Raw genomic sequence first — 10,184 nt, forward strand, 5'->3', positions numbered from 1 at the left:
TGTTAACATCATTCTACACAATTGGTTGGGTATTTATCACAGTTATTAAAAGAGTGTACAGCGCAAATTTGTCATATCTTACAATAAATGACTGATGTTGGTTATTCAAATAGATCTAAGGCATTAAATAAGATCTACTTTTTAAATCCATGTTTTTTATCCCTTAGAATCATGTTACTGTATACAGTAGTTCTTATTAGGCTTAATGGCCTTCATCACCAGTGTAAACATTCGTAGTTTGAAACCTTTGTTGTCTGCTTAAGGCATCATTGTTTGTAAAGGAAAAGATGAAACTGACAGAAATGTCATGCTCCAGCCAGGATACAATTTAATTAATGACATCCATCAATTGTCTAACCTCTGACCAAATTCAGGGTGTCGGAGCCTATTTCAGTAAGCAATGGGTAAGCAGGACACGCTTACAGATAACACACACGCTCGGGCCTTATTTCCCAGAAGCCAATTAACCTACCAGCATGGAGCACCCAGAGGAAACCCACGTGAGCACGAGGAGAACATACAAACCCCAAGGAATTGGACCATTGCGCCACAGTGTTACCCGAATTTAATACTATGACAAAGATCATTTCAATCAACTTTTTTTTAAATATAATAGTGCATTTTTTATTCCTTACAACAACTTTAAGGTTAAATAAATGTATAAGAAATAAACACCAAACAAACTTTCGAATCACACAATTTATACAACATCTAGTACAACTGTTTTATGTCACACAGTACAAATACACATCCGACGAGTGGCAGTTACTCACAAAATCCTCAGAAAGGTCCAAAACCTCTAACCTCTAAAAAGCTCTAAGCATCAAAGACCTCACACACCCCAGCTACAGACTGTATGATCCTCTACCATCTGGAAAATGGTACCAGCATTCGGAGCATTCGGGCCCGGGCTACCAGACTCAGAGACAGTTTTTATCCCCACACTATCAAACTATTAAACTCCCAGCCTCTCTCACCTCACCTCTCACCTATGATCTGAACCTCACAGTGCTTCTTTCTTACCAAAAACTCAAACACACATTGAAATCTACCTCTACCTTACAAGTCAAAAAGCTCACTCCCCATAATTTTCTATCCTTTTATCTCATCCTGTTGATGCCTGTTTTTGCACATCTGATGTTGTTTTGCACATTACCTGTTACCTTTTGTTGTTTTGCACATTGCCTGTTGTCTCTGTCTTTCTTTCATTATACAATTGTATTCTTGTTTCTTTGTACTACTTATTACTGTACTACTAGTCTGAGAGCTAGCTAAATAGCATTTCGTTATACTGTATTCCTGTATATAAAAATAATGACAATAAACTTGAACTTGAAAACGCTCCTCACCTGCCATTGCACAAGGCAAAACAGTACTCAACCCTCCAAAGACACGTCTGCCTTCAAGAAGACCAATCTCCTTCCTCTCCCACGAGACTTCAATGCAAACTCCACCTGGGCTCAAGGATGGGGATCAGGGGACTTCAGAAGTTCAAGTGAGTTCAGTGGATTTAACATACAAGCACCTCATCATAAGCTCTACCCATCAACCTCCTGTCTTTCACCTTCCAAGAAAAGAGTGGTCGACTCTAAACTGCGTGAGGACTGGTCATGGTCCCTGTTACACTTACCTCTAATGATGGTGAGCCTTTGCAAGCTACACCTTCTGCACACCTCCCAACACAGCTATTGCTTGGCTCAGGGAAGTTGCATTTTCTTAATAAATAAAAGCTTTGACATAATCTTTGACATATATTTTAGAAGTGAAAGCATTTACATGGAAGTTATTGGAAACTGTCCAGGTGGGTATCTGCGTCAGCATGCGCAGGCTGCAAAAGAACAAGTCAAGGTTTATTCCATGCTGAAAAGAGAAGAGAGAAAACACAACGTTTCAACTGTGGAAACTTTTTCATTGTGTTTTTTCTTCTCTTTTCAATTTGGAATAAAGTTATTAGAAACTGTCTGCCTTACATTCACAAAACACTTGTGCAGGAAAAAAAGCGGGCTCGTCCGGGATTTGAACCCGGGACCTCTCGCACCCTAAGCGAGAATCATACCCCTAGACCAACGAGCCACACATTTTAGCTTTCTTGGAGAAGTACTAAAACGTCTTTGCCACGTTGCATGTAGGATGTGCTTGCAGTCGGATGTGCAGCTTCTGGAGTTTCTCAGAAACCTGTTTTGACTGCCATCTAGCGGCTGTCATAGTATGATGGGCGAGTAAAACTCAGCTGTTCCGTGTAGAAATTATCATTATATAAATTGTACGTGAATTACCTCCGCATTCACAGACTTTACCACTTGAGCGAGCGACCACACATCAGTTCAAACCGGCACCAGACTACAAGCGAGCTTTTAAACTACAGCTAAAATAGCATGAAATCGAAAAATTACAAAATGCCCTCTGTGAATAAAAACTTTCTTGCTTGTCTTTTTTTCCTACTATATTGATAGTTTTCTGTGTAGGATAACAAGCGTTCCACTTTACATTATTATATTTAAGGAAATGTGTTAATTTCCATTACTACAATAATCTTACGCATTTACTTTTGCTTTGTGACTGTTTTAAAAGGTTTTATATTATATGGCTGTTCTATTCACAAAACAAAACGAACATTAATTTGGCCATATAAAACAGCTACGCAGAATTTCTTGCTTCCATGCCACCCTGGCACCCCGGTGTGTGAGGTCTTTGATGGTGGCGAAGCATTTTGTCGGAGTATGTCATATTGCGATATACGGGCTTCGTGTCGCGACATGGGAGTGCCAGTTTTGTCATATCACCATATATGAACTTCATGTCGCGACATAGGAAGTGGGTGGTTTGGCCGGGGTATGTCATATCGCGATATACGGCATTTCATGTTGCGACATGGGGGTGGGGCATTTTTGCCAGGATATGTTATATCGCGATATGGGGCCTTTCATGTCGCGACATAGGGGCAGGGCGTTTTATGGGGTATGTCATATCGCGATATATGGACTTAATGTCGCGACAGTGGCGCAACACCAGTCGCAATGGGTATCACGGTTAAACGGGGCTACAGTATTTGGACCAAGAAGAACATCCATCACCTGTGTATCTACATGTTCTCGGAACTTCCGCTGTGGCTCTTTACCACTCTGATTTACCCAATCAGAGTGTCGACTCTCACTCTTCACCCAATCGCGGCTCGAACTGTTCGGGGGTTTAGCCAATCACGGGTCTGAGAGCTGTTCAATCTAGCGGCGCCAGGTGGATCGGCTTGTTTACTGTCAAAGATAATCTATTTTTAAAATGCTTTACTTATTTGCAAAATAACTACATCGGCATATTTGTAACATCTTTATTGATTCACAAAGTCCCGAACTCTTCGAAATAAATACATTTTTATTTGCAATATAACTGTCTCCGCTGCTTTCTGTAATGAATACATGGTATTTGAACAATTTTAATCGTATATTTAAGGTGGGGGAAACACGTTCTGCTTTGTACTTCAAAAATGAATAGAAATGTAAATTCTGTGATCACTGTATTACTGTGCTAGTGCTTTGAATTTAGTTTTATTGTTAAATTATATCGATCTTAAACCTAATACCTAAAAATGTGAATATGGGCTCTCGTGTTGTACAAGCGGTAATTTGGAAACTAGTGTCTCTTCACCAATGATAGGAGTACACAAGCAATACATTTTCAAGAACATGGTTAAAAATGAAAAGAAAACACCTAACCCAGTGAACTAACATAGTAACGTCTCCCTAAATGTAAGACTGTTTTTCGCGTATAGGCTGCAAAATCTGGGGTCAACTGATCCAAAGATCACAACTGAAAGATCTGGTGGTCGTGACGTTGCTATTTTGTACGCCACAGAGTGATGTAATATATAATATATAGAAACATCCACCCCACCCGACCAGAGAGACTCGGAAAACAAATCGTCCCCATTGTTTTCATCACAATCAGAAGTTCAAGTACCGAGTCTGTTGGTATCTGTAAACTTCCTTGTAGATAGTCCCGAAAAAACAAGGCGCTATATCTCGGAAACGAAAGCAGCACAAACGCTACTTACAGCGACACAAACCGGCACAAACGCAGCACTAACGATTGCCGTGAGTTCCGTCGTTTGTGCTGTTCGACGGGCGGTTGGGCAACTTCATGAAGCAGGACAAGCAAACATGTCCGGGTCATTACATTGCAGACTGCAGAACACTCGACTTCGCCTGAGGATCTAACACAGGCGCCCATCTGTGTCTTCAGGGGGCAGGTGTGCCCTCACGCTGTATTCTACACCAAGGACTGGCCGGAAACACAAAGATAAGAGGACAGTGAGCTCATCGCTTCATGTTTGCGCATAAGACCCCTGTAAATACAAACACACAGATAATGACAGTTTATTTAAAAATTCAGATATATGCTACCTTCTGTTATGTTAAAATAAAGAAGATAACGCGGTCCGCGGGTGTGAGACGGTGGACTTGCTAGTGTTGCTTCTCGGATGTGTTGTTTACTACCCGCGACAACCTTGTAGTGCCCCTTAAAAAACACCCTGGCTCTTTTTCACGTTAACGAAAGTGCTTTGCATAAAAAGTGCAACAGTGATTTTGTTCGTAAAGTTGCAGATTCAAGCCTTTTTTTAACACGTGGCTCGACTGATGGGTCGAATCTTTACACGTCCCTTGGTGCGCGTGTTTAAGAAGACAGTGAGAAACTGATCACTTCTTCGGATGTTTAAAAAAGCACACCGCTACGAACTATTAAGACGTGCTCTTTAAAGCCTCTTGGTAAGAACAAGCAATTGTTTGATAGTGTTCGCTTTTTGAGACTACACCCTTAACTCTTCTGAATAGGGTATGGGATATTCGTGACAAATTTAACGTTCCTGCTCACACAAACGCACAGAAGACACTGATATTAAATGCAAAATCCTCCGCCGTCCCGCACCCGGGCAAACAGAGGAACACAATTGCAGGACTGTTACTCTCGCACCGGTAACAGACGCTTGAACTCGGCAGACGGGGTCACTGGAGGCCAAAGTTACCGTGCAAGGTCACGTGATCACCGGAAAAACAAGGCGCTATATCGGGATCGCAAGATGACGTGACGTTAAACCCCCCGAAAAGAAGGCATTATAACTTGGGAAAGAAAGAAGCTGGGAAGTTACTTTCAACGGTTGCGTTGTGTTCATTGTGTTTTTCAATAAAATATTAACTTCAGAGTAACTCGTTAAACTACTGAACAATCTAAAAGCAGACATACCAAATACTTAGAACTGTTACAAGCAACAAGTGAAAATGGGCTCTTGCAGCTTTTCTTTAGCTAAAGACTAAGTCCTCATATGAGAGTACTGTATGACATACCGTACTTAACCCTCCAAAGACACGTCTGCCTTCAAGAAGACCAATCTCCTTCCTCTCCCACGAGACTTCAATGCAAACTCCACCTGGGCTCAAGGATGAGGATCAGGGGACTTCAGAAGTTCAAGTGAGTTCAGTGGATTTAACATACAAGCACCTCATCATAAGCTCTACCCATCAACCTCCTGTCTTTCACCTTCCAAGAAAAGAGTGGTCGACTCTAAACTGCGTGAGGACTGGTCATGGTCCCCGTTACACTTACCTCTAATGATGGTGAGCCTTTGCAAGCTAAACCTTCTGCACACCTCCCAACACAGCTATTGCTTGGCTCAGGGAAGTTGCATTTTCTTAATAAATAAAAGCTTTGACATAATCTTTGACATATATTTTAGAAGTGAAAGCATTTACATGGAAGTTATTGGAAACTGTGCAGGTGGGTATCTGCGTCAGCATGCGCAGGCTGCAAAAAAACAAGTCGAGGTTTATTCCATGCTGAAAAGAGAAGAGAGAAAACACAACGTTTCAACTGTGGAGCCATTTTCATTGTGTTTTTCTTCTCTTTTCAGCATGGAATAAAGTTATTAGAAACTGCCTGCCTTACATTCACAAAATAGGTGTGGAGGAAAAGAAATGGGCTCGTCCGGGATTTGAACCCGGGACCTCTCGCACCCTAAGCGAGAATCATACCCCTAGACCAACGAGCCACACCGTTTAGTTTTTTGGAGAAGTACTGAAATGTCTTTGCCACGTTGCATGTAGGATGTGCTTGGAGTTGTACAGTGGATGTACAGCTTCTGGAGTTTCTCAGCAATCTGTTTTGACTGCCATCTAGCGGCCGTCATAGTATGATGTGCGAGTAAAACTCAGCTGTTGCTATCGCTTAGTTCAGGGACGTTGCATTTGCTAAATAAGTATAAATACACCCCAACATACAAGATCAACAGAACCCCTAAACTGTTTAATTCTTCAATTGAACAGTTTCCAGAAGATGAAGGTATCAAAGATGAAACATCATCTGCCTACATTATCCTGCTATTCCAAGAAACCTAGCGACCCCTTCATCTTATTTATTTCTCCCGATTTAAAATGATTAATATATATATATTATACAATATAAAATCTCAAAATTTATGACTTTTTGTTCATTGATCTTTTACTATGTCCTGTTACTATCCACCTTTTTAATAGCCCTTTAATAGCTACTTATCTAAGATAGCCTCATGTAACTCTAAGGTTTGAAGAACGGTAAACGAAAACGTGTATAAAACAATGCTAGACACTCGTTTTGAGAGTTAAAAAAGCAACACCTGGTGTGTTTTCACTTCAGTTATTCACATCACCTCATTCAATTTACGCTGCACTAGTCCTTTTTTTTTTTTTACGCTGCACTAGTCCTAGATTTTGAACAACCTCTTCATATTGCGTCAGGTATGACGCGCATCAGGACACTCCTGATGCCCAGACTGCTGCGCCTCCAGCTCCGCCTCTGCCGGCCTGAGCTCTGGGCTGTTCTCGCACTGTACGGCGTGGCGCCCCGGACACCGCGGAGGAGACGCTCGGTGGCGGTTTCTGCCTTTGTATGAAAAGCGGTTCGGCGTTTTCTACATTAGTACTCGTCCTCTGTATTTAATGGCGAACAAGAAAGGTGTTCGCTTAATTTTAAACTGTCCACTCGGTGATAGATTTGCAAGCTTCAATATGCATTCAGGCTTATTATAGGAATCCTTGTCTCAGTGCTCACTGAAAGAAAATATAGATACCTGATTTCACAAATAAAAGTTAAAATGAGCTCGGAGGTTTTTATTGCTTTAATTTCACTTTTTGTTATTTGTTTTTTATAGTTTGCACGAGGCAGGCTGTCCCGGCAGGACTAGACCCAAGAAAGAAACGCTGTTTGATCAGGACAGCCCGGACGGGTCATCTCGACTGCGTTAAAATGTTTATTTAAGATGTTGGTTAAGTTAACCTGAATAAAATATTTGTGTAATATATATGTAAATTGATTTTGGTATTTCAGTGTACAGTGATACCATGCTGGTTATCGGCAAGCTAAATGCAAAACAGTGCTATAAATTGTCTTTACCCAGTAATACCATATAATCGTTTACTACTGCTTATCGAGGAAAAGAAAACGTGCGCACCGGCCGGTTAGCTCAGTTGGTTAGAGCGTGGTGCTAATAACGCCAAGGTCGCGGGTTCGATCCCCGTACGGGCCAGTTCTTTTAAATCTGTCTACTATCAAGCATGTTAATTAGTTAGGTCTTTAGTGTAACTTCGTCAATCGGGTTTGCTTTTGGTGCATATACACATTTTACATCTTTACCCTGTATTGTTTGAAGAGATTTGAGATTTGAACTATAGTAATTTGACTTTAATGTGAAAAGCCGAAAGCAAACATGGGTTTTAATGCACAGAAAAAAATGTGAAACGACGTAAGAAAAAAAGCAGGGCTCGTCCGGGATTTGAACCCGGGACCTCTCGCACCCAAAGCGAGAATCATACCCCTAGACCAACGAGCCAACTGAACATGGTCTGCTGCTTTGAAACAAATCACATTAGTAGTTGCGCTATTGTAAACCACAAGAGGGAGTAGTGGCGTTGTTCATTGGGTTTAGGGACACAGCAGCTTGTGCGGGAAGCAAGCCAACAACTCCTCGTTAGTATAGTGGTAAGTATCCCCGCCTGTCACGCGGGAGACCGGGGTTCGATTCCCCGACGGGGAGAAACACTTTTTCTTCAATGGAATTAACGCAACGAAGATGTTTCCTTAATCTGCCTCTGAATTTGATTTAGGATGTGGAGTTCAGATAACCAACCGGTCGCGGATTATAGGAAATGTGTAGACAATGGGACAAGAAGAAACTAGATGTTTAAAAAGTAAAAGCGATCGTTGAAAAGCCATCTTTACGTATGTGGTGGGACGAAGGAAAGAACAGGGGCGGGATAGTAAAAAAAAGACAAACTGTGGAGGACTATCTATCCTATTGTATCCCCTTACTCACAAGAACACAACACAGCTTACACATGCAATGGTTATTTGCTTAGCAAATCTATCATCACGGTTGCAATTTTAACATTCCAATTACTGAAAAACACGCATCTAAGTACAAGCTGCAAAGGGACAAATTAAGGTTTATTCCATGCTGAAAAATAGAAGAAAATCACATTTCGGCTGTGGAGCTTTCGTCCGGTGTGAGAGAGGAAAAGAGTTTTTATTGAAGTCCCCCCCTACAAACAACACAAATGAGGAAACCCAGCTCATTAATGCTTATGTCGTTAATGTTGTGTTTGTGCCGTTAAAAGTAGCTTCCCAGCTGCTTTTGTTCCCGAGATATAGCGCCTTGTTTTTTCGGATAATCACGTGACTGTCGACAAGAAAGTTTAAAGGTACCAACATACTTGGTCATTTTAATTAGTGGATGTGATGAAAACAACGGGTTTGCCTTTTGTGCAATTTGAGTCCGGTGGGGTGGATGTTTTACATTTCAATATAGGGCCTTCCTTTTCGGAGTATGACTCAGGTACGGAAAGATCACGACCACCAGATCTTTCAGTTGTGATCTTTGATAAGTTGACTCTAATGTTTAGAGTTTAGCGAAGACCTCTTTGAAATTAGCAAGCTCCATCTGTCGTGAAAGTTATCATGATTGATACACATGCGAATGAAACGTGAAAACTGTTACAGTTCTGAACATAAATTAAATTACGATTCGCAATAAGATTGCACCACAGAAAGTGCACCCGTGGTTTCCATCACAACGAAAGAACCGAGTGTGTTGGTCCTGTTTAAACGGCCTTGTAGATAGTCACGTGATTACCCGAAAAATAAGGCACTATAACTCGGTAACGAAAGTAGCACAAAAGCTACTTTGAACTGCACAAACGCAGCACTAACGAATACGGCGGGTGTCAGTGATTGTGATGTTTGCTGGGTCGGTGACATCCAGAAATTGGACAAGCAAACATGTCCTGGGTCATAACATTGCACACTGCAAAAGACACGATTTCGGCCTGGAGAAATAAGACGATTTCACGAAGACACGTGCCTGTCTTTCAGACGGCAGAGGGCCTTTGTCAAGTCGTGCTTTTGTTCCGAGTGCCCTCACGCTATATTCTACACCCAAGATTGATCAGAAACAAAAATGAAAAGGGCTGTGACCTGACCGTACTGTGTTTGCACGCAAGAGCCATGTAAATACGACGACATGGATAATGACTGATTTTTAAGACCTCGGATATATGTTCAGTTATTTTAGCTGAAAATATTTTCAGTAGTTCCGTGGTTCGCATGTGTGAGTTTCCAATGTTGTTTTACAGTTGAGTTATAAACTACCTGGGTCAATTTAGTATATAGTGCCACTGCCGCTTTAAAAAAAAACATGTTCTCTCTCGCATTTATTTGCATAAAAACAATGGTCTTGTAATACAGAAAATTGGTAATCGAGCCTTTTAGAACACGGATCTCAAATGACAGGTCAACTATTTAAACAGCCATCGATTTGCATATTAATTTAAAAAGGACACAATGAGAAACTGATCATTTCGCCACATTTTTAAAAAGGACAGTTAGGAAGGATTAAAACGTTTTTGTTAAAGCCTTTTTTTTAAAAAAAAAGAGCAGGCAGTTACTTGCTAATGTTCGCTCTTTAAAGGTTACACCCGCAACTCTAAGGTATGATACAAGTGACAATTTTATTTTCTGTTCACACAAACGCACGGAGAACACTGGCATTAAATGTAAAACCAACCGCCACCCGACACCAGGGTAAACCGAGAAAAAAAAAATTGAAAGCCCTCTTTGAGAACGCAGACGGAGAGATCAATACGATCGCAGCCGTTGGAGGCAAAATG

At 41.2% G+C, this 10,184-nt stretch overlaps 5 non-coding genes across 5 annotated transcripts; 2 read left to right on the plus strand and 3 right to left on the minus strand.

Annotated features, from left to right (window-relative positions):
- Nucleotides 1-2,001: 2,001 nt before the first annotated feature.
- On the minus strand, nt 2,002-2,073 carry trnap-agg (transfer RNA proline (anticodon AGG)). Its single transcript has one exon. It is a non-coding gene; the product is annotated as a tRNA-Pro (tRNA).
- Nucleotides 2,074-5,965: 3,892 nt separating this feature from the next.
- On the minus strand, nt 5,966-6,037 carry trnap-agg (transfer RNA proline (anticodon AGG)). Its single transcript has one exon. It is a non-coding gene; the product is annotated as a tRNA-Pro (tRNA).
- Nucleotides 6,038-7,475: 1,438 nt separating this feature from the next.
- trnai-aau (transfer RNA isoleucine (anticodon AAU)) lies at nt 7,476-7,549 on the plus strand. Its single transcript has one exon. It is a non-coding gene; the product is annotated as a tRNA-Ile (tRNA).
- A 231-nt stretch (nt 7,550-7,780) lies between these two features.
- Nucleotides 7,781-7,852, minus strand: trnap-ugg (transfer RNA proline (anticodon UGG)). Its single transcript has one exon. It is a non-coding gene; the product is annotated as a tRNA-Pro (tRNA).
- A 132-nt stretch (nt 7,853-7,984) lies between these two features.
- trnad-guc (transfer RNA aspartic acid (anticodon GUC)) lies at nt 7,985-8,056 on the plus strand. The gene has a single exon. It is a non-coding gene; the product is annotated as a tRNA-Asp (tRNA).
- Nucleotides 8,057-10,184: the final 2,128 nt, after the last annotated feature.

This window comes from Lepisosteus oculatus, chromosome 13 (genome assembly GCF_040954835.1).
Source record: "Lepisosteus oculatus isolate fLepOcu1 chromosome 13, fLepOcu1.hap2, whole genome shotgun sequence".
Classification (NCBI taxonomy): Eukaryota; Metazoa; Chordata; class Actinopteri; order Semionotiformes; family Lepisosteidae; genus Lepisosteus; species Lepisosteus oculatus.